Source organism: Dipodomys ordii, unplaced genomic scaffold (assembly GCF_000151885.1).
Source record: "Dipodomys ordii isolate 6190 unplaced genomic scaffold, Dord_2.0 Scaffold1, whole genome shotgun sequence".
NCBI lineage: Eukaryota > Metazoa > Chordata > Mammalia > Rodentia > Heteromyidae > Dipodomys > Dipodomys ordii.
In genome coordinates, this window is record NW_012267217.1 from 16361543 (window position 1) to 16386019 (window position 24477).

Sequence of the window (24477 nt, forward strand, 5' to 3'; positions counted from 1 at the left end):
TATATGTAGAATAAAAGGTAAACTCGTTTTTCAAAGATTCCAGAAACTGCATATCTGGTCTTTTCTGTCTCTTTAATCTGATGATATTTTAGTCACATTAGTACTTGTCACACTTTTTCAAAAATACCAAGCTTTGTCCAACTTTGAATGCTATTCTGGACCTCTGGAGCTCCTTGCCAACATTCTGCTACGACGAAACATGTGCTTACATTTTTATCTTAATTTACGTCTCAGGAAAATATCTTTCTAGGCCAGTCTTTCCTGACTGTGCTCTTAAAGTTGTTCTTGACTCTTACCCTCTCCCTCAATCTTATGCTTATTTCTTTTTCTGTAAAATAACCAGACTAAAAATGAGACTTACCGCTAATTCAGACACCATGAAATAATACCTTGTCGTCTTACTCCTTCAGAAGTATGGGGAGGGACGGGGAGGCAAAGTTCTCAACTTTTGTTCTACCTTAGGGTAGAGAGGATGTTTTTGCATTTAATTTGGCTTTAGCATTATATCACAGCAGGCTTTTAAATTGTAGTTCCTGCCTACTGAAATTTATTGCCCTAAGATACGAGAAAGAAGGTTATAAGTAGAGGGACTACTTCATTCCCATCCAATGTTTATGTATATAGTGCTTGTATATCTGTACATATATATAATATACTATCTGTACATTTTATATATAGTGTACGTATAACATATATGCTATATTGTGCACCTAAAGTATATATGCACTATATGGTATATACAGTAAATATAAACCATCACAGTGTCTATAATATATAATAATAGAATGCACAAAATATATTATATTATATTATATATACCATATTATATTATATATACCATATCTATATATGGTATATATATATATATATAATATAAAATATATACTATATACATTGTGTGTAGTATGTGCATGTGTCCCTTTGTAGGGACATACTACCAAACCCATTTCAACAAAATTTAAAGCACTTGGTATGTGATGTGTGTATCCATTTTTACTTAATTCAGAAATCTTAAACTTTCCAAAAAATTTAAAACTTTACATCTCCATAAACCTTTGTTTCTTTAAGCATCTTTACGCCTCTTAAAATTACAGGTAAAAAGGAAGTAATATTTCAAAAGTGTTCTTACACAGACTACTCTCTGCCTCAAATATTTCATGTATCCTTTGCTCTTATAGCATTTGATGCTTGCCAAGTACATTAAGAAGAACACTTTTTTTTGTAACATATTGGTAATGGTTATAGAGAATAAAATGTTGCTAAGTAAATTTGGCAAAGGCTAACTTAAAAATAATAAGTTTCTCTACCATGGAAATTTCTTTTTTTAATTTTTATTTATTTTTTATTGTAAAAATACTGTACAGAGGGGTTACAATTACATGGGCAAGATAATGAGTACATTTCTTATCAAGCATTGTAGCCTCCTCCTTTGTTTCCCCTTCCCATCCCTTCCCAGCCTCCCCCTGCCCCCCACCCTACCATGGAAATTTCTTTAAGAATCTCTACCATGGAAATTTTTTGAGTTGATTCTTAAGATGTCTTGCAAGATCCTTATGTAGCCTTGAAACTTTTATCGTTTTGTTCAAGTACTGAGGCTTGAACTCAATGCCTGGGCAATATCCTTCAGCTTTTTTCTTCAAGGCTGGTGGTTTACTACTTGACCCACAGCTCTACTTCTTGCTTTTTGGTGATTAATTGGAGTAAAATTCTCATGAACTTTTCTGCCCAAGCTGGCTTTGAATTCCAGTTCTAAGATCTCTGCCTCTCAAGTAGCAAGGATTATAGAAGAGGGTTGCTACTTCCTGGCTAAAACCTTTCCATTTTAGAATGGCTGATGGTATGAATACCCAAGATACATTAGCTGGTTAAACCTTGGTCTAAACCCCTCATATGCCTATGAGTAGAATATCATTGCCAGTATTCCATAGTACTCAATCACTTGAAGTTTAACAAGGATGGGGATTATGCCTTTTCTATTTTAATTTTGTGTCTAGGTATTTTTGGTAAAATAATATTTCATTACTAGTATCTAGCTCACTTAGATGTACTAAGAAAGGAAGCATTCATACTTACCTGCTATGAGCAATTCTCTAGTCTCTTCCCTATTCTTACTCTAGAGGGGCACACATGCTATATCCCTATATATTGGAAGTATCTAGTTAAGCATGCTGACTTAGCTGTGTCAGCTTAGTCAGCTCCAAAGTGCTTAGCTAATGGACTACAGTTACAAGGTCTCAGTCTTTACTTTCTTTGTGACTGTTTGCAAAAACTGTACTACTGCATTGTTTCCTTATTTTTCTCCTTTCCAATAAATCCTATTATTGAAACTAAAGGTACTTGCAATCATCTGGAATAAATGGAAAGAAGCTGAATATGAATGAGAGAAAAGGCAATTCACTTTTGATATTTCCTGAGTATATAGCCATATTCTCCGAAAGCAAAAATACATTGTAGTCTATCATGAAGGTGTGTTGTAATTCTCATTCCCAGGATACGTGGATTGTAATAAACTCACAGACAGATTGTAGCATTACTACATATAATACATATTTGTGTCAAGTGAGAGTTAATTAAGAATATATTTGCTTTACTTGGTATATTTTACAATTAGTTTTTAAACTACTTTATATTTACCATTTTATATTATGTTTTAAACATTAGATATTTTAATCATCATTTAAAAGTGTGCATATTGTTATTTGATGTGTATCTTTTATGTAACTTTTTGTTGTTGTTGTTGTTGGTTGTGTGGCTTGAACTCTGGGTTTGGGTGCTGTCCATGAGCTCTTCAGCTCAAGGTGAATGCTCTACCACTTCCAGTTTTCTGGTGGTTAATTGGAGATACGAGTCTCATGGATATTCCTCCCTGCGCTGGTTTTGAACCATGATCTTCAGATCTCAGCCTCCACAGTAGCTAGGATTACACATGTGAACTACCAGCACTCACTTATAACTTGTATTTTTTTAAAGTTACTTTGATTAGAACTAGTTTTTGGGGGGTTGGGGAAGGGCAAAAACTGCACTATATATTCACTTTTTTCCTAGCTTCTTAAATGTATTGCTCAAATTTCCATTTTTTACTAATCTGGTTTTTAACCTGATCTATAATTTGCCAAGGTATGTTTGTTAAAATTTTCCATTATGATGCTGGTTTTGTTAAATTTACCTTGTAGTTTTCCCCTTCATAAATATATAGATATATATTTATTAAAATTATATTACAGAGATACATTTACACAGATAATTATATTTTCTTCATGAGTTGATTATTTCATGATGACATAATGACTCTTATTACTTATTTGTATTGTGTGAAAATTTGTGTTCTGGTAAAATGACCTCAGCAAATCTCCTGTGTTATAAACTCTTTGACACTTCTCTTTGTGAACTATGGATCTTTTTTTCTCTCTCGTGAACACAGCAATATTGTAATTAGGAAGGAATACAGGATTGCTTTTTTAGGACTAAAATATAAAAGGGTGTAGATGAACATGAGGGCTATGTAGAGAGGTCTCAAGTAGGTTTTCTGGCTGGTTGCCAACGTCCAAGATCATAGTAGCATCAACACCAAACAAGAGAATACATTTTCTGGATGACTTCTTTTTCTTTTCTTTTCTTTTTCTTTCTTTCTTTCTTTTTTTTTTTTTTTGTCGGTCTTAGGGGATGAACTCTGGGCCTGGGTGCTGTCCCTTGGCTTTTCAACTCAAGGATAGTGCCCTACCACTTGAGCCACAGCGCCACTTCTGGCTTTTGTCTGCTTATGTGGTGCTGAGGAATCGAACCCAGGGCCCCATACACATGAGGCAGTACCACTGAGCCAAGTTCCCAGTCCTAGATGACTTCTCAACAGAAGATACTGCCTGGTCTTTCAATTTTTCTAGATATTGAATGATATTGTGAATTGTTGACTACAGATTCTAAATAATTACTAATATTATTTTAAACTCTTATTTTTGTAGTGATACATTATGCTTCAATAGATAGCTGGAATAATCTGATCATAATCCTGCTAGCTTTATCTCATTATATTCAGGATATGCATTTGGGGACTTTCTATAGCTATATGTGACTGAAAAACCCAAAATGAACTACACTGTGACTTTTATTCTTTTTTTAGGAAGGAAGTTTGCAGACGGGCAGTCCAGAGCTGAAAGGGCAATCCTTAGTTACCACGGAACAATACACTTCATCTCTTTTTTTTTCCCCTTCTGTCATTTTTAGCACCATGCTTTAATCTTAACCTTCACCTCATATCCACATTTCAGGCATTAGTGAAGGAAAATGGCAGGAAGTACACAATGGGTCTTCCCTGCAATTGAGTGAACTTCTATTAAACAGATTTCCTTGAAATGTTTATGTTTCATTGGCTATACCTACTGCAAAGGAGTCTGGAAAAATGCAGTTTTAAGTCTAACAAATTTCCATTTGAAGAAAATCAGTGTTCAGTTGCTAAGGAAAAATGAGAGAATGTATTTGAAGTAGTTCCTACAGACATTATTTGCTGCAAGTGGTATATCATGTCTTTTGCTCTAGTTATGTTTCTTCTGTTCTACTTTGTTTCTTAGATAGAGGACATAGCTGGAGTATTTGCAGTTGAGCAAAACAAGTTTAATACATTCATATTTCCTATGATTAGGCTGACATTCTACTAACTTGATTTATATTTCTTTTGCTTTTTAAATAAAACTGGGAATGATTAAAAGAGGCATATTTATAAAGGACTAAAACAACCATATATTTACATTGACAATGATGAATCATAGCTTTGTGATTTTATCTTTAACACTATGATATCTAGCAATAAAGAAGGTTTTTAGACAGAATTGTTTCTAAATGAACTCAGATATAATTTATTATTATCATTATTTTCATTATTATTATAATTATTATTATCAAACAAAGCTAGCATCAAACACTTGAACATAATAGGCTAGCACTGTACCTTGAGCTTTTTTCTCAGCCCCTGGTTTTCTAAGACAAAGTCTCATATTGTGACATAGGCTAACCCTGAACTCCCTATGAAGCCTAGGCTAATCTCAAACCCAAGATCTTCCTACTTCAGGCTACCAAATGCTGGGATTTAGAGATGTGCTGCTGTAATGTTGTAATTTTAATTTAAATCTCATCTGAAAATAATGATATTAATGATACATTGGTTCTGAGAGATCAAAGAACAATTTGTGCCAGGGGAAATTAAGTCTGATAGCCAGGGAACAGAAATGGTAGTAACACATGGTGGCTAGTGTAATCCTAAGAGTTTGTTAGATAAGTTCTTTTTATTATAGGATAAGAGCTGAATCCCACTTGTTCTAGAAAAGAGAGATTTTGTGTAAGAAAATGAGATAAGGCTAGAAGTCAAAATATGACCAGGCTTTAATATGTCCAAAGCCAAAAATTGGAGAGCTGTTATTATAGGGCACAATTGCCTCGAAGGCAGATTCAGCATGTTATACTTTTTCTTCCCTATTTCTCATCTCCATGGATGCCCAGCTTGATTCATAAGTCTATTTCATTTTTTTCTTTCCTGCATTTAGGTTCTCAGTTATTCTTCTCATCCCATAATGGTTGACCCAGTTTATTTCACTTGTGGCAAAGTAGTATGCATTATTTTTGTCACTACCGAACACTAGCAAACTATCATCCATTTTGTTACAGTCAGATTTTGCTGAGCAAAATTTTTGAACCAGATCAGAACCATAGTTCATTGGCTGGAAAATGGACCAACTTTCCTTGATTATTTTTTGGACATTTAATCCATTAAAACTAAAATTTTGTGAAGTCTTTTCTGATATACATTGGTAGGGATAGTCAGGAACCCACATGGAGATACATTTCTTTCATCAAATATTTACATAGATGTTTCATTACTGGCAATTCTTTGAGGATGCAATTTTTGATATTATATTTTAAAACTCACATATGCACCATTTACTCATTGGAAAAATTTCAATAGTCTCAAATTATGAAAAAAATACTAATTTTAAGTTTTTTCAACTCCTAAGTGCTTTTTCTTTCATGTTTTTTTAAAAACAAGCTTTTAATTAGAACAGAATCTGTGCATGCTCCATATTGAGTTTATTGTACTATTAACTACATTACCATGGTACACTTGTCACAATTATTGAATCAATACTAATATCTTACTATTAACTAGCAATCACAATTTATTCTGATTTTCTATTTTCCCCATGATCCTTTTTCAGTTGCAAGATCTCATCTAGAGTATCATAATACATTTAATAGGCATATCTTCTTAGGCTTATTTTGATTATAGTTTTCCTTTTTCTTTTCCTTTTTAAATTCAAGGTTGTTTCTAGATTTTCTTTGAAATTCATATTTCTAGAGCTCCAGAAATTATGTGTCAGAGTTAAAGCTTTAGTAATTCTGTATGTTAACGTATGAAATTATAAGCAAAATAAAATTCAAGGGTAAAATATTCATATACAGAGATATTATTTTTTTAAATGACATTTAAAATCCTGTGATACAAATAGTCTTGGTGCAGTTGTTTTACTTAGAACATGCATTTACAAAATTTTACTGGTGAAATAAATTATTGCTGCATTTAGCATGTACCTAATTAAACATTAAAAATCTACAAGTCACATTTGTTTAAAGTTCTTTAATAATTTTCAATTTAATTATCTAAAAACTATCAATCATCTTATTAGTCAATATTTGAAACTTCATGCATGTCAATGTAATTATTAATGCCAGCCCATTTACTGGCTCATTTACTCTGGCTATGCACAATTATATGTGACATTTAAAAAAAAACATTGTTTTCATCATGACAGAATCATTTTTCTGAAGATCAACAGAAGATCTATTTTTTGATAATTCTCTCCTGTATTGTTTTCATGACTAAATTCATAGACTGAGATGAACCAGATGGTAATGGAAAATACACCAGTGGTACTCCACTTAATTAGCATCTTAAATTGTTTTTCTTTTTACTCCAAAATAATCTATATTTTATTATAGGAAGCCAAGAAAACACACTATCTCCTATCTGATGATATTTTTACTTTCATTTCTCATTTGATGCTCACACATATTCAGCTATAGATAAAGTAAATAGAAACTCAGCACTCCAGGACTCATTCAAGTTTGAATAAAAGTGGAAGCAGGGGGCTGGGAACGTGGCTCAGTGGTAGAGAGCTTGCTTTGCATGCATGAGGCCCTGGGTTCGATTCCTCAGAACCACATAAGAAAAAAGAAAAAAACCGGAAGTGGTGCTGTGGCTCAAGTGGTAGAGTGCTAGCCTTGAGCTGAAGAGCTGAGGGACAGCACCCAGGCCCAGAGTTCAGGCCCCACGACCCACCTCCCCTAAAAGTGGAAGCAGTATTAGCTTCCATATTTTGTTTATTTAACCACACTTACAATATATAGTGTCTCTATCTCTTTTCCTAGAAATTCCATTCTTTCTCTTGAGAAATGCATTCTTATACAGCCATTGGTTAAGATGTAATGTTAATTCTTGCTGGCATACTAAATATACCTTTTTTTTGACAGGGGTTTGTGTAACCCACTTTTTCCCAATCACATCATTTAATCTTCCATTTAACATATTTGTATAATTCCTACTTTATGACAACTCTGTTTTAGATGTAATGGTTTTAGCATTCAATAATACACTGGCTTTTCAGCTTTAGGGATTTTGTACACGTAAATAGATAACTAAAATAAACAATAAATATGCAAATCAATAAGCATAAGAAGGTAATGCTACTATGAAGAAAATGAAATACTGTTGTACAGGAAAGGTGATATAGATGCTACAGAGGTAATAGATAGGTGGAGATCCAGTGAAGAGGAGTCAAATACAAAGAACCAAAGGAATGTGTTCCAAACAAAAGGGATAACGAGTTAAAAATCTTAGGATGGGAACTTTATGCACTTGAGAGTTATTTCCAAAAGTTATATTACTATATTGAATAAGTGGGAGAATTTAAACAAGTATTTCAAAGAAGCCCTGCTTTGACCAGACTACCTTGCCATTTCACAAAAGAAACAATCCTAAAAGTAAGATTCTTACAGAAAGCAGTCATCTAAACTAATTGGATGCAAACTTTCAGTCTTTCTGTTATACTTGATGTTACCTTTTCATATACACATACATTTTTCAGTTTTTGTTTTGCCTTTCTGGATCTCATTTTTCTCTCCTATCTCCACAGAAAACCTTATTCAAGCCAGGCATTGATAAGCTCATGCCTTGAACCTAGCCATGTGGGAGGTAGAAATTGAGAGAATATGGTTCAAGGCCAGCTGGGACAAAAAGTTCATGAGATACAATAGCTGGACATAGTGTCATGTACTAGTCTTCCCAGTTAACATGAGAGGCATGAAAAGAGGATCGTAGTCTAGTCCTAGCAAAAGCAGAGATTTTTTTTTAAATTTAAATTGTATTGTAAAGGTGATATACAGGTAATGAATATAGGTGATTCAGGTAATGAGTACATTTCTTTTTGAATAATGTCACCCCCTCCCTCATTCTGTTCCAGTTTTTCCCCTCCTGACTCCTTTCTCCACAGTTGTATTGTTCATTTCCAACATGGTGTCTAGTGGGTTTTACTGCTGAACTGTGATTTTTAACTCCAACCAAAAAGGGTTGGGGATGTGGTTTAAGCAGTAGAATACTGTGTTGAAAGTGTAAGGACCTGAATCCAAATCTTAGTACTACTTTCATCACCACCCCTTCAAGAAAAAAGACAGATTCATTTTTTATGTCACCTTTTGATTGTTCCCTTCAAAAAGAAATTCTCAACCTCCCCAGACTCTCAGCAACTAGACTACTCTGACTTTTCTTTAAGTGAACTTACTATGTAAGGCACTACAAACTGCTCTCTTCACACTATGCATTTGCCATTGAAAGATGCTTGCTCATTTGTTTTTGTATTTTTCTATCCCTGCTAAGCCTTACTTGCAGAACAAAATTACTAATTATTGGTTTAATAATTATTCATTATTATTAATTATTATAGTTATTGATTTAGTAATGTATGAATTAATGAACATGAAAATCATAAAGAACTTTAATATTCATGAAGAAACATTTTTATTTGAGATTAAGACAAATTAGTAGAAGAAAATAATGACTCAAAATTAGGAATATAAAAATAATAACAGATGCATATTGATTATGTTTCGTTGGTTAATGGAGAAAACTATAGGAAAGCTGGTAGTGACTTAGCTGCTCTTTTAATTGTCTACAAAGTAAGAATTTGGCTGATTCATATCCAAATATTTAAGTCAATTATTACTCATAGACTTTTTGGAAAGCAACAAGGAAGAATACTTTGACTATTTTTAACATTCTTGGCATTTTATTCTTGAGGCAAACTTGAAAGTATGTATTATAAAAAGTAAATTCTAAGTAAACTTCTGGCTGGGATTTCAAAATATATTTCCAGGCTGACATCTTTCTCAATGTTAAAAAGAAGATGTCAGTGTATCTGGTATATTGTTGACATTTTGGTGACAACATTACCATCAACTATTAATGTTAACTTACCCTGAAAGGGTTAAAAAGAAATCCTATAAGGGAATGAATAATGTTCTCATGCAAACAAAAAGACCGAGCAGAGATTGTTAGTACAAGTGACACAGGTTATCTAGCTAGCTAGCTAGCTAGCTATCTACCTCCCTCTCTCTCTATATATATTTTTTTTCTTCTCTATAACCAGAAAATGAAGATTTCTGTGATTATGATTGGGAAAGTGCTTAGAGAGATAAATTTAAACAGATGAGGAATTTGTTTGAAGTCACTTTACGCCTTTAAACAAGATGGGTTTTGTGATAAAGTATAATTGAAATTTTCAAATGTTTAACTGCAATTTTAACTATCAGCCAGACTATATTTAACTTCACAATATAAAATGTTTACATGGAAATATCTAGTGCAGTAAAATGGTAATACTCTCTCCTAAAACAAACAAACAAACAAAACCCAACTATTCATGTCTATCCAGTAGCCTTAGGCCCTGGATAAAAGAACTTGAAGCACTGCAATCATGAAATAGTGAATGAAGACTATTCTATTGTCCATTTTTGATGCACAGAACTTTAGAATACCTGCCTGAACTATTCTGTCTTATGTTCTGAGCTCACACATATAAAAAGAAATGAGGACTGAGCTTTAAAGTGTAAAGAGGACTTGGGAATGAGCAATTGTGTTTTACGTGGATTCACTGACCCTTTTTCTAGGGCCCAAGGTCAACAAGAAGCACAGTAAAGGAGGTGAGCAATCCTTTGGTATAGTGACACCGCATGTTGGAGTCTTGTATGCTAACAATTAGTGTGGAACTTAATTTTAACTACAGTTCTCTCATTTCATATTCAGTTCTTTTGGGGTGTGTGTGTGTGTGTGTGTGCGCGCGCGCGCACATCTGTGCTAGTCCTGGGTCTTGAACTCAGGGGTGGGCACTGTACCTGAATATTTTTTTTACAAGGCTAGAGCTCTACTACTTGAGCCACATCTTGACATCCAGCTTTTGTTCCCCCTCTCACACATGCCCCAAACTGCAATCCTCCAAGCTCAGTTTCCTGAGTAGTTAGGATTACAGGTGTGAGCTACCAGTGCTGGGCTCTTCAGTTTTTCGTAATCCATGGCTCTATTAATAATTACTCAAATTTTGACTTCATAGCAACATTAATAAAATTGCTTACTTTAATATTTTCTCACATTTTAAATTTCCTAATACATTTAATGAAGTTATTTTGTAATGCATAAACATCTAAGGAAGAGGGAAAAATATGTACTGATCTTCCAAAAAGTATTGACAGTATTATATATATTTTGAATGTCTAAACACAATGTTTGTATTATATTCTTCTGTATAATTTGAGTCATAGTATTTTACTTTTCCTATTTACATTATTTCCAAATTCATACTAACAAGGTTAAAACCACAAGACCATCTTTATGCCTAAAACTTTATATTTTTTCTTACAAACATCTTCCAAGATTTACTTAAGTGTAAGATACAATTTCTTTAAAAAATGGACAAAAAATGTTTTTGTGAACACCATCTTTCATTGGTTCCTGTAAAAATTGTCCAAATGTATAGTCTGCTCTAAAAGACTGCTGATATGTCATAAACCCTTGAAAGTCTGAAATTTAAATGCTACTATAGTACAAATAACACATCTCTGTTTCAATTCACATTAACATTATTGTGATAGAATATTTCTAAGTTAATGTATTCTAAAGTTGAGACATATAAACCATTGGCAATGGGGAAGGGGAAAATAGTTTCCAGTGCACTTTTCTTTCCTGTGTGAACATTTTCATCAGCTTCCGTGAGGGGGGGTTACTTTTGCCATTGTATTCTAAGATGAATATTGAAATTTTAAACTTCACATACACATTGTAAGAGCAGAATAACAAGATTTTGAGTTTACATTAGAAAAGAATGAGTAGCGGTATGGTGTTATTTGAAAACTGGTAAATGATCTTTAGGGTTGAAAATGGAACATATCAATAATACACTTAAAAATACAATAGTATAGCTGAGCACTGGTGGCTCAGGCCTGTAATCCTAGCTACTCAGGATGCTGAAATCTGAGGACTGCAGTTCAAAGCCAGCCTAGGCAGGAAAGTCTGTAAGACACTTATCTCTAACAAACCACTCAGAAAACCGGAAGTGGTGCCGTGGCTTAAATGGTAGAGTGCTAGCCTGAGCTGAAGGGCTGAGGGACAGCACCCAGGCCCAGAGTTCAAGACCCATGATTTAAAAACAAAGCAAAGCAAAACAAAACAATAGTATTTGAATAGATAGGTATCCATCCAAATTTAACATTGAACATATTATAAAAATAATGTGAGAGACGGGTGCTGGTGGCTCACGCCTGTAATCCTAGCTACTCAGGAGGCTGAGATCTGAGGATCGCGGTTCAAAGCCAGCCCGGGCAGGAGAGACTGTGAGACTCCTATCTCCAATAAACCACCAGAAAACTGGAAGTGGCTCTGTAGCTCAAGTGGTAGAGAACTTGCCTTGAGCTGAAGAGCTGAGGGACAGCGCCCAGGCCCAGAGTTCAAGCCCCACCACTGACCAAAATAATAATAATAATAATAATGTGAGAATATATATTATATAGACTATACGTTAGGTTTGATATCAAAATTCTATGAGCAAGCCAATTGTACTGATTGTATATAACTAATTCACATAATTGTATGACACATGTTTGAGTGCAAACAAACAGACAAACAGAAGATGTTGTCCTACTGAGAAACATCACCCTGGGTGACATGCTCACATGAGAAGTATTACTTGCTTGTTATTGGACCTTGCTTGTTATGTACACTTGGCAAACTGCCTAGAGATGAGGAAAAGTATAATTGAAAACTTGGAAATTAAAAGCAATTTTTTTAAATTGAAGTTATGTCTGCCCAAATTTACATTTCAAAACTTTTAAACAGTGGCATTAATAGAATTATTTTCTTATTTTGAGTAGGTGGATGGATAGAAGGAAGGAGGTTTCTGTTTTACTGAGGTATCATAGTGAAGTATGCTTGATATAAAAAGAGCCAGCTAATAAATATTCACAGAGTGGAAAAGATGTGAATACAAATATATCTAAACACAGGGCTCTCAATACTGAGGCTGAATCAAGCTGTTAGATGTAACAAGAAGAAATATTAGGTCACTTGCTAACTAAGCTACTATTTGAATGCCAAACATCTCCTATCTCACTACTTACTAACCTTTAGTCATAGGAGTAAAGAAAGCTAAGCAATTTAATTGATAGCCTTCTGAAGAACAAATAGAATTAGCATAGATGAATAGTTTCTTTCCCCATTCTGGGACATTTTTCTCTGTTCTATCTTTATTAGTGACACGTGTAGTGTATCTCAGTTATTGTCTTCTGTTTCTCCATTGGCTCTCCCTTCTGAAGGCAGCTGTCACACTGTATTTACCTCACTCTGCATTCTGTCAATGCTGTGAGCTAGCTGTAGGGTATCTGCTTAGGAACGACTAGAGGGTTCCCAATAGGGACCAGTGACAGCGGAAAGAATAAGCAAAACTACCCACAGACGCACTGGCTTCCAACAATTTCGCGGAAGTGTGAAGATTTATAGTAGAAAATAAAGCACCTCACGCTGGGTCTGGCTTCAAGCTTCCCTTGAGAACCTTCCATCTAGGCAATCTCTTTTATCCTGCGAACACAGTGTTCTATCTGTGGGAGTTTAAGTTTCATATTAACAAATTGGCTTAATTATTTTTAACCAAATCATTAACTACCTGCAGAGACTTTAGAAAGAGCTCCCAACAAGTTTGACTTGTTCTTTCAGGGGAAAATTACACAAAGCTGTTAAAATTCTGAATAGTTTTCTAGGAAGGGGCATGGATTCTTCTCCTAGGGAGAGCCTAGGCATACAGGTAGGCAATTCACAGGAAACCACAGCTTCTAGAGAAATAACTAAAAAGTAAGTGAGCTTGCCTGCAGCAACAGAGTTTGTTTATCATGAAAGACTGATTTCCATTAGGTTGTTTAAATTTCTAATCTGGTAGTCATCAAATAGAAGCATTGAGGTATGTTAATTGAGGTGTGTTCTGCCAAACTCCTCAGAGCATATAGATATGAATATTTTATTACGAAGAAGAATCCAGAGCAAAGAAAATCAATCTGGTGGGTTTAGTTTTGCCCACTGGGTATGGCAATATTCATTTAAAACTAATTGTGGTCAAGAATTAGTTTCTCTTCGTTAACTCGGATATATCTATGCAACACCACATTCACCATTCTAAATCTCAAAAGTTTGAGGAGTCACAAAATTATTGAATATTTTATACATGATGATTGACTAGAGAAGTTTCATAGCCTTAGAGAAATGTGCAAATATGTCTATTAGAAACTTATTATTTTACTGACATTGCAGGAAAAATCGGAGGTGTATCCATTTTGGGCTATCATGTTAAATATGACTTTGTTTTATTATGCTGAGTCCATTCAAATTTTCAGTCATAATTTTCTATTGCTACTTAGATGCAATTTGTATATGTACATTATACTGAGTCCATAGCCATACATAGCTCAATATTCTATTAATCCTCACGATATAATAGTATGCTGTAAAAACATAATTCTGTCCACTTAATCAGTATCCTAAAGGTAGTTAAAAGTACTTCCTAAGTGTTACAGAGGAACTTCTTGAGCATCTTGTTGCTGCTCTCTAAGAGATGGGTATGGATGACCAACAATTCATCTTTTCAGCTTAAATAAACTGTAGCCAGCCTTCTGCCTAACTCCCTTTTGCATCTCCCTTTTGCTTTCAGACTGAGTCTTTTCTCTCTCTTTACCAATCTTACATATCAGAAATCTCTTTGTCAGGGAACTGAGAGCCATCCTCTTCAAAAGCAAACATCAACACAGATAGCTCTCAGTTTCCTGGCAGGATAGGTGGCTAACTTTTGTAAGAGATAAGTGATAAGTAGCAATTAGCAAACCCATGTGGCTTATAAGTAGATGAGTCTGCCCTCAACATCCTCCAGTATTTTTCTGTTAGCTTTCACCAGCACTTAAAACCCCTCTTGCCTATTGTTTCAATGAAGTTTTAAGTTCAATTGCTCCTACTAATTGTAGTGATAATCCTGAATACAACCTTTGTTGCCAGTTTAACTCCATTTTCTGGACCTGGCAAATTTTCAGCATTAGAATTATGAATGATGCTGATGACTATAAGGATCACTTGACAATTGGAAAGAAATTTCAGAGGATTAGTTATACAATGTTTGATCATGATAATAAGAATATGTAGAAATACTGTGGGGAGGGAAGGGATGGTAGGGGAAAAACAAAGGAGGAGGTAACAATGTGCCATAGGAAATGTGCTCATTACCTTACTCATGTAACTATACAGTATTTTTACAATAAAAAACATAAAAGGACTTCTAGATTCTTTATGAAGAATGATTGAAGTTTCATCACTGAGATTATTAGATCTATTAAAATAGATATTCATGTTCATGTGCACATGTGTATGCATGTGTATGCGTGTTTGTGTGTAAGTGTGTGTGTATGTGGTCCCTCTCATTGCTTCATGAAATAAAGATCTTAAGCAATAAATTAAAAAATAATGGAATTAATTTAAATCAACAATTGCACTGTTCTTAAGAAAACTTCATTATCAATAGTTTAGTATTGTATTTATTTATTTTTTTAGTGTGAAAATACTGTACAGAGGGGTTACAATTACATGGGCAAGATAACGAGTACATTTCTTATCAAGCATTGTTGCCTCCTCCTTGTTTCCCCTTCTCATCCCTTCCCATACTCCTCCCCTCCCCCCACCCGATTCTCCCCCAACCCCCCACCAAAGTTGTTAAGTTCGTTTTTTGACATAACGACTTGTACATCTCATTGTTGCAATGAGTCCACGTGTATCCCTAGTTAAATGATTTGTTTTTTCCCCCTTCCCCTCCACAAATTATACCAACATCAAAAACAGTGAAAGTATGGGTTATACTGTGGGGAATAGACATACAAAGCAACATAGAAATCATCTTATAAATATGATAGAAACAATTGCATGAAAGAAAAAAAATTGAATACTTATCTTGGGGTTCATTTTCCTAACATCAACTTATCTGACCTTTTCTGCTTGACTCAGACATATATCAGTTATTGCAAATAAGGAAAACCATGGGACCTATGTTTCTTTGGGCCTGGCTTACTTCACTTAATAGAATTTTTTTCCATTTCCTAACAAATGGAGCACTGTCATTCTTTCTGATGGAGGCATAGAATTCCATTGTGTATATATACCACATTTTCTTGATCCATTCATCTTCTGAGGGGCATCTGGGTTGGTTCCATATCTTAGCTATGGTAAATAATGCTGCAATAAACATAGTCATGCTGGTAGTAGTTTAGTATTTAAATATTTAAATGTTTAGAAAGGAAACAATAAGTCTTGAATTTTTGCTGGAATATCATTTTCTTATTTCATGTTAAATATACACATAGCTACCCCCAAGACTTGACTGAAACATAATTGTCCATGAGTATTTTGTAGGCAACTGTCTATTTTATTTGTACCTTTTAAGACTAGATGTCTGGTTTGAATACTGCTGACCGTGTCTTTGACAGCACTCTGTTTTTTGAATTTTCTAGAATTAACATGGGTTTCTTTGGAGAAGTTCTTCATCCTTATATTCTTCTTACAATTGTTTCCTTTAGGGAATGGTTTGTGCTTTGCCGAATTACTTTCTGATTCCCTTAGGGCTTGTTTGAAATTCTATTTAGCTTTATGTTTAGATATTTTTAGTGAATCGCATTATTCAGTGTGTGGCCTGCAGTGTCATATGTATGCAGACGATACCCAGATATTCTTTCCAGTCCCTGAAGACCTATGAAGCGACTTGATGTTTTGCATAATTGTCTGTGTGATATTCAAGCATGGATGTGTTCAAATTTCCCTGAATTTAGTACAGATAAAATTGGATTGGTACTGATGGATTCACTGGCATAAATGTTGAAAGTGTAATTGAAGTTGGTAACCTTAAAGAAGATGATTTCTTCAGCTCTAAAAGAAAATTACTCTTTGACCTTAGGATTAGTGCAAACTCATGTGTGTGTGTGTGTGTGCGTGCATGTGTGTAAATGTGTTATTAACTATAGTTTTCATTTCTGTACTTGCCATATGCTGATGTGCCACATCATGAATTCCCAATTTTAGAAGAGTTTCTATCACAATTTACAATCAGTGACCTCCACCTGCCACCTTTCAGTCTGATTTTAATAGATTACAAATCCTTCTACATCCTTCCCTTCAGAACTGGAATCTATTCTTTTATGCATGAGGACTTTACATATACTGTTGATTTGTAAGGTTGAACTAAAAGGCTTATTTGTTTGATTTAGGCTTTTAAATATTTATTGTATCTTCATTTGTATTAAGTCCACATAGCCACAAGATATAGACACATGAAGGACACTTCATAAATGTAATTGGGTTGATTGATAAGCTATGTGCCATGTTTGCAGAAAATACTATTTTACAATGAGAGAAACCATTAATGAATCCACAGTGAATCTGATCTGTGAATAAATATATATCTAATATATCTTCTCACCAGGCAGCCAAAAAGTGTACAACATTTTAGCTACTGACTTAAATAAATGAGCTAGAACAAAATTCCTATGGAATGGTCTCAATTAATTAGCTTAGTAAATTCCAGGTACGGCTTTAACTAACACAGATACCTTGAACTTTCTTCAAGTTCTTAAAAAAATGTGGCTTCACATTCCTGTTTCAGGGCCTGTGGATGCCGAAGTAGTTAAGACTACACTAAATAGAAAAAAAAATGATTTAATTGATACAGAAACACAACTGCCAGATACAGTTAGGGATGTCTGAATTTAGTCAAGACTTTCTGGTAAGAGTGGAGAATGTGATACCAGAAGTGGAGCAGGCTCACACACAGTTTGCAGAGCACTTTAGGAATCCCTTCTGTGTTCTGTGGAAATCATTAACACACCAAAGAATGTCTCTACACTTGTGCTGTCTCCCAAGAAGAACCAGTGACCTTCAGTGTTATCAATTTACCTAAGTTAAAAAGACCTCCCCTCAAGAGTACAAAAATGATTACCATTATGTCAAGTAAGATTAAACTTTTTCATCAGCAATACAAAGATTACTTGACCTCAACACTGTAGCAACTTAGGTTGTGCTCTTCATTTCCTTTGACTTGAACTGTCACAGAAAAAGCTATTACATATTGTTTCTAACTAAGAACAGTGGGGGAACATGTTCACATAACCCTGTATCCCTGTATCCCTGTGGAAGAAACCTGATGAGTTTTCTAGATGTTGCATTTTCCATTGTTACATATCCTACCTGATATTCCTGGTATTGCACTGCAAGAAATAAAAGGAGAGTGTTTTTTGAAAAAATTATTCATTATGTTCTTCTTTCTCTAACCTTTTAAAGTATTATTCTATGTCCCAATAGAATCACTCATATATATATTTTTCTTACTGTTTTCTATGATTTTATTATGTTTTATGCTGTGATATAAAGTCATCTGAGGAATTAATATGGCTTAACACAGCAATAAAACCATGTGAGACAAATGTTCAGACTTGTTTATTTTCCATAGCATTCCATATTAAGGTAGTGAGTATTGCTAAGTCTTTTTTTTTTCAATTGTGAAAATACCGTACAGAGGGGTTACAATTACATGGGCAAGGTAATGAGTGCATTTCTTATCAAGCATTGTTGCCTCCTCCTTTGTTTCCCCTTACCATCCCTTCCTATCTCCCCCCAACCCCCAAACCCTCCTCTGCCCGTGCCAAAGTTGTAAAGTTAATTTTTGACATAACATCTTGTATATCTCATTTTTGCAATGGGTCCACCTGTATCACTATTTAAACAATTTGTTTTTTCCCTTCCCCTCCACAAATTATACCAACATCAAATACAGTGAAAACAGGGGTTATAACGTGGGGGAGAGACATACAAAACAACAAAGAAGTATCTTAAATATGTTAGACAAAATAGCAAGAAAGAAAAAAAAACATTTGAGTCCTTAACTTGAGGTTTATTTCACTTAACATCAACTTATCTGACCATTTCTGTTTGTCTCAGAAAGGAAATGAAGTTGTTGAGACATGGAAATTGGATTAAATTATTGGATACTCAATTGGTGTCTACTGGAGAATTGGCTGCCAGTAGGGAGAAACCTTCACATATTTTGGTGATCAGAATCAGAGTGCATTGAACACCAAATATGGAGGAGAAGAAAAAGCAGTTTCATGTCCAGTTAATCAATATATGTACTGAGGTAACAGAGAATATAAACTTAGAGGATTCCAAATGCATAACATGTCAATACAAACCATCTTTAAGTTTCAGTGATTTGAGCCTATTTTTCCTCAGTCTGACAATGGCTCATTATGTAAGTAACTCACTGTGACATGCTAATTCCTTTCATAATAGTTCTGGGTAGACCTTGAATTTAAAAGAATTTAACAATTTAGGCTATAAAACAAGAAATTGTGTTGTCTTTACTTATGCTGTTAGATACAGTTAGTCTTAGATCCCATTTTTGGTGTGTTATAGATAGAAAAGTCTGTGAAACTCTTATCTTTAATTAACCACAGATGCAAAGAATGCAGAAGTGGAGTTATGGATCATAGAGCACTAGCCTTAGCACAAAAGGTTAGGGACATCACTCCAGCAAAGAGTTCAAGACCCAGAAACAACAGCAAAGAGAGAGGAGAGGAGGAAGGAAGGGAGGGAAAGAGAAATACACAGAGACACAGAGAGAAATAGGAAACCAGTATTATAAGAAGAAGCTATTAAAATACAACAAAATAATATTCTACTACTTTCACAACCAGATAGTATTTCTAAAATCAATAGCAAAACAAAAGAACATGTATATAATTCAAGAAACAAAAAATGTATGAACAATGAAAAAGAAAATGCATGATATCTTTAACCATGATCAGAAAGGGAATTAGTAGGAGGAAAGTAGTCACATACAGTTGTCTGTGGGTAAATCACTTATCAGATTATACCAAAAAGCAAAATTAGGGAGAGAGTTACAAAGATACAAATGCATTCATTGGTAGACTGGATGTGTATAAAATCAAGATTAAGAAATTCGATGAAGTTTCAAAGATTTGGCACGGTACTATTAACTGATGAATGAGGGCTGAAGCTTGCTATGAAATTGTTAAGTATTTTGGAAATGAAAGCCTACAAATGGATGTAGCAACCTAAGGCTTCCCCAGGGCATGCAATTTCTTACCGCCTTACTTCTCATCTTCAAATGTGTTTGTTGGGTGGTCTCTAAGAACAGGCATATGGAAATCTGAGACTTCAGAAAATAAAATATAGGAAGGAAGGAAGGAAGGAAGGAAAGAAAGAAAGAAGGAAGGAAGGAAGGAAGGTAGGAAGGAAGGAAGGAAGGGAAGGAAGAAAGGAAGGAAGGAAGAAAGGGGTCTGGGAAGGTGGCTCAGTGGTAGAGTGCTTGCCTTGCATGCATGAGCCCCTGGGTTAGATTTTTATTTAGCACCACATAAGCAGAAAAAGCCAGAAGTGGCACTGTGGCTCAAGTGGTAGCGCGCTAGCCTTGAGCTGAAGAGCTGAGGGACAGCATTCAGGCCCAGAGTTCAGGCCCCACGACTGCCCCTCCCCCAAAGGAAAGAAAGTAGGAAGGAAGGAAAATTTGCTTTCTATTTCAGCCACTTTTAAGGAGCCTCAAAGGGCATTTTATGGTGAGGCACTATGTTAAAAAAAATCTCTGTCAAAGGTAGATGATGGAATAATTTACTATGACCAAATTAAAGGATGCTGTAATATCACATAAATGCACATAGAGGAAAATCAATTTCATTGCACCCTTTACATGGAATTTAGAATTAGCAGATACCCCAACCTGCTGTCATACAGCTGATATATTATTGGACTATGGTATTTAAAGTTGTTAATTCAGAAAATTACCATTTGAGAGTGAATTATTACCTTATAATCAAATGAAGATTTTATACATGGACAAAAAAAATTCTTGGTAAAACCAATACATCCAGTCGTTTGCATTAGTATTTTTTTCCTTATTGTGATTAAAAATGAAGATGGGAAGGGGAAACAAAGGAGGAGGCAACAATGCTTGATAAGAAATGTACTCATTACCTTGTCCATGTAATTATTTTTTAATTTAATTTAATTTTATTTGTGAACATACTGTACAGAGGGGTTACAATTACATGGGCAGGATAATGTATACATTTCTTACCAAGCATTGCAGCCTTTACCCTTCACATCCCTTCCCAGCCTCCCCCCCGCCCCCCAACCCCAATCCTTCCCCCCCCCCCACCGATGTTGTAAAGCTTGTTTTGGACATGACAACTTGTACTTCTCATTGTTGCAACAGGTCCACCTGTATTGTCCATGTAATTGTAAATTAAAAACTTAAAATATGAAGAAACCCTGTCATATACCTTTGCTTCTCAGAATCAATTAACTAAGGATGGAAGACAGAACACAAATAAATCAAAATGAGAATTCCCAGTTATGAAATACTTAAACATATTTTTTTTCATTTTGGAATTGGGAAAGAACAAATGAAAAGAACACATTCAACCATAAGTTAGTGTAGATTCTTGACACACAGCACTATTTGCATTTTTTTCCTTATGCAGTCAGGCAGTTTGTGCATATTTAATGTCTGACTTCCATTTCCCTGCCTGTGAACAAACAGGCAGTAGCAGTTACACATGGGAACAGGATGTCTTATGCATAGAAAACATGTACCAAAAGAGGAAAGTTTTGATGAAAACTTAGAAAACAAATATCTCATTGGAATACAATTTGTGAATTTTTTAGCAGTTTTATGAAAAACTGAAAACTATTTGCAAAGAATAAATGAGCAATTTCACACAACTCTAGTTTGCTTCTTCTTGTTTCCTGTTTTGCTCTGTTATGCATGGGAGAGAATCTTATGCAGAAATGTCTTATATTACTGACCCAGCTCTTTCTGAAAGTGGTTTTGTCATCTTTCAAGTCCTTAAAGAATAAGATGAAAGGAGAAATAGGTAAGAGTTTGCGTTGAGGAAAATGAAAGTTGAAAGGCACAAAATACAGCGAACATAGGGGCTGAGTATTCTGATAGCTGTTCATTATCTAATGAACATTCCAAAATATTACCTCAATATAAAGAAATAGTCTGCTTGAGTGGAAAAGCAGAGTGATTAGAAAACAATTTTAGAGGAAATAGAAAAGATTTAGAATTCCTAAAACATACAAAGGAGTTTCAGTTCACAGCCTGTAGAATTCAAACGTGAATTGGTAAAGTTAGTATTTGATATAATGTTAACCTAATATTGAAAAATGGAAATACAAAGTGGTTGAACAAGTTTACACTCCCACGAACAATGTAGTAAGGTTCCCTTCTGTCCACATCCCCTCCAGCATCTGTTGTTATTAGAGTTCTTGATTCTAGCCATTCTAACTGGGGTGAGGTGGTATCTCAATGTTGTTTTGATTTGCATTTCTTTTATGGCTAGAGAGGTTGAGCATTTCTTCATGTTTCTATTGGCCATCCTTCTTTCCTCTTCAGAGAAGTTTCTCTGTAAGTCTTTAGTCCACTTATTTATTGGGCAGTTGTTTTTTGAGGATTTGTTGTTGGGGGATTTAATTTTTTGAGTTCCAGGTATATTTTAGATATGAGACCCTTGTCCATTGTATGGCTAGTGAAGACCTTCTCCCAATCCATGGGTATGGAGATTCCTCAAAAGGCTCCACATAGAGCTCCCCTATGATCCAGCATTCCCACTTTTGGGCATTTACCAAAATGATCACAAACAAGACCATACTAAAGCTACCAGCATAACTATGTTTATTGCATCATTATTTACCCTAGCTAAGATATGGAACCAACTCAGATGCCCCACAGTAGATGAATGGATCAAGAAAATGTGGTATATATACACAATGGAATTCTATGCCTCCATCAGAAAGAATGACATTGCTCCATTTGTTAGGAAATGGAAAGATTTGGAAAAAAATTATATGAAGTGAAGTAAGCCAGGCCCAAAGAAACATAGGTCCCATGGTTTCCCTTATTTGCAATAACTAGCATATGTCTGAGTCAAGCAGAAAAGGTCTGATAAGTTGATGTTAGGATAATGAACCCCAAGAAAAATATTCAAATGTTTTTTTTTCTTTCATGTAATTGTTTCTAGCATATTTATCAGATGATTTCTATGTTGCTCTGTATGTCCCTCCCCCATGGTATAGCCCCTGTTTTCACTGTGTTTGTATAATTTGTGGAGGGGAAGGGCAAAAACAAATCGTTTAACTAGGGATACACGTGGACCCATTACAACAATGAGACGTACAAGTCCTTATGTCGAAAAACGAACTTTACACCTTTGGTGGGTACGTGAGGATAGGGTGGGGGGAGGTCGAGGGAGTATGGGAAGGGATGGGAAGGGCAACCAAAGAGGAGGCAACAATGCTTGATAAGAAATATAGTCGTTATCTTGCCCATGTAATTGTAACTCCTCTGTACGGCATTCTTAATATATATATAAAACAGCAATATCAATAAATTATCAATAACAAATATAGTATATATGAGATTCTTTTGCAGTGAACATTGTCCTTAGAGTATATCTCATGGGAAATTATTTCAGCATAGTAGATTCAAAATTTGTTTATTATTTTCTGTTTGTTTGTTTTTTGGGGGTCCAGTCGCGGGGCTTGAACTCTGGGCCTGGGCGCTGTCCCTCAGCTCTTCAACTCAAGGCTAGCACTCTACCACTTGAGCCACAGTGCCACTTCCGGCTTTTTCTTTTTGCTTATGTGGTGCTGAGGAATCGAACCCAGGGCCTCTGGCATGCAAGGCATGCGCTCTACCACTGAGCCACCTTCCTAGCCCCTGTTTATTATTTTTTTAAATAATTAATTCTTAGGGGAAACAAAGGAGAAGGCAACAATGCTTGATAGGAAATGTACTCGTTACCTTACCCATGTAATTGTAACCCCTCTGTGTGATATTTTCACAATAAAAATTTTAAAAAGAGAAAAATGGAAATATATTATATTCTAATAAAATTGCAGCTTATGTTCCAAATTCTAAGCACAATAAGCCTGACAGAATTTTTCTTCCTCAAAGAACTGTTTTTAAAGTCAACCTTACTTTTTCCCCCTAGGAAGTAAAAACAGTCATTTCCAGAAACCTTAGAAGTTAACTTTGTTTCTTCCCTCAATTTTGAAGATGCTATTCTTTTTAAAAGAGGAATTACTGTAGGTGAGTCACATATTAAGTTATGACAAAGAAAATGACAAATGAAGAATTTTTTTTACCTTTGTATCTCTTATCTTGTTTCTAAATAATTATTTAGGGTATGATAGGGTATTAGTACTGAGTCTGTATTAAAATGGACACATGTCAAGAGTGTCCTAAAATAGTTGGACAATCAGATTGTGTTTTTATAAATGAAAAATCTCTACTTTATAAATGAAAATCTCTTCTTTAGGAAAGGGAATATGAAACAGTTGGATATGATTTAATTGAAGGTTGTTTATAACCTCTTTATCAACTCAAATTCAGGGAAAGAACATAATAAAATTTAAAATTTTCATTGCCATAGGGTAACAGACTAATATGGTAATATACACATAACCACACTACTCACAAAACTTTCTTTTTTGGGATTTGATGCATTGTATTTTATTTTTTATTTTATTTTATTGCAAGGATGCTGTACAGAGGGATTACAGTTACATGAATAAGGCAAGGAGGACATTTCTTGTTGAGCATTGTTTTCCCCTCCTTTGTTTTTCTCCCACTATCCCTTCCCTCCCCCACACCCCTCATTCCCCTCCCACCCTTACCCAAAGTTGTAAAGTTAATTTCCAATATACTTTCTGTGGGTATCATTGTTGCAATGGGTCATCCCGTGTGCTTGTTTCAACATTTTGTTATTTCCCCTTCCCCTCCTCAAATTATACAAATG

General features: G+C 34.8%; 1 long non-coding RNA gene across 1 annotated transcript in view; it reads left to right on the forward strand.

Moving 5' to 3' along the window:
- Window positions 1–13313: 13313 nt before the first annotated feature.
- Window positions 13314–24477, forward strand: part of LOC106003242 — a 67411-nt gene continuing 56247 nt past the window's right edge. Inside the window, exons 1-2 of the long non-coding RNA XR_001175989.1 lie at window positions 13314–13432; window positions 23671–23768. This is a non-coding gene — a long non-coding RNA (uncharacterized LOC106003242). The remainder of the gene's footprint in view (window positions 13433–23670; window positions 23769–24477) is intronic.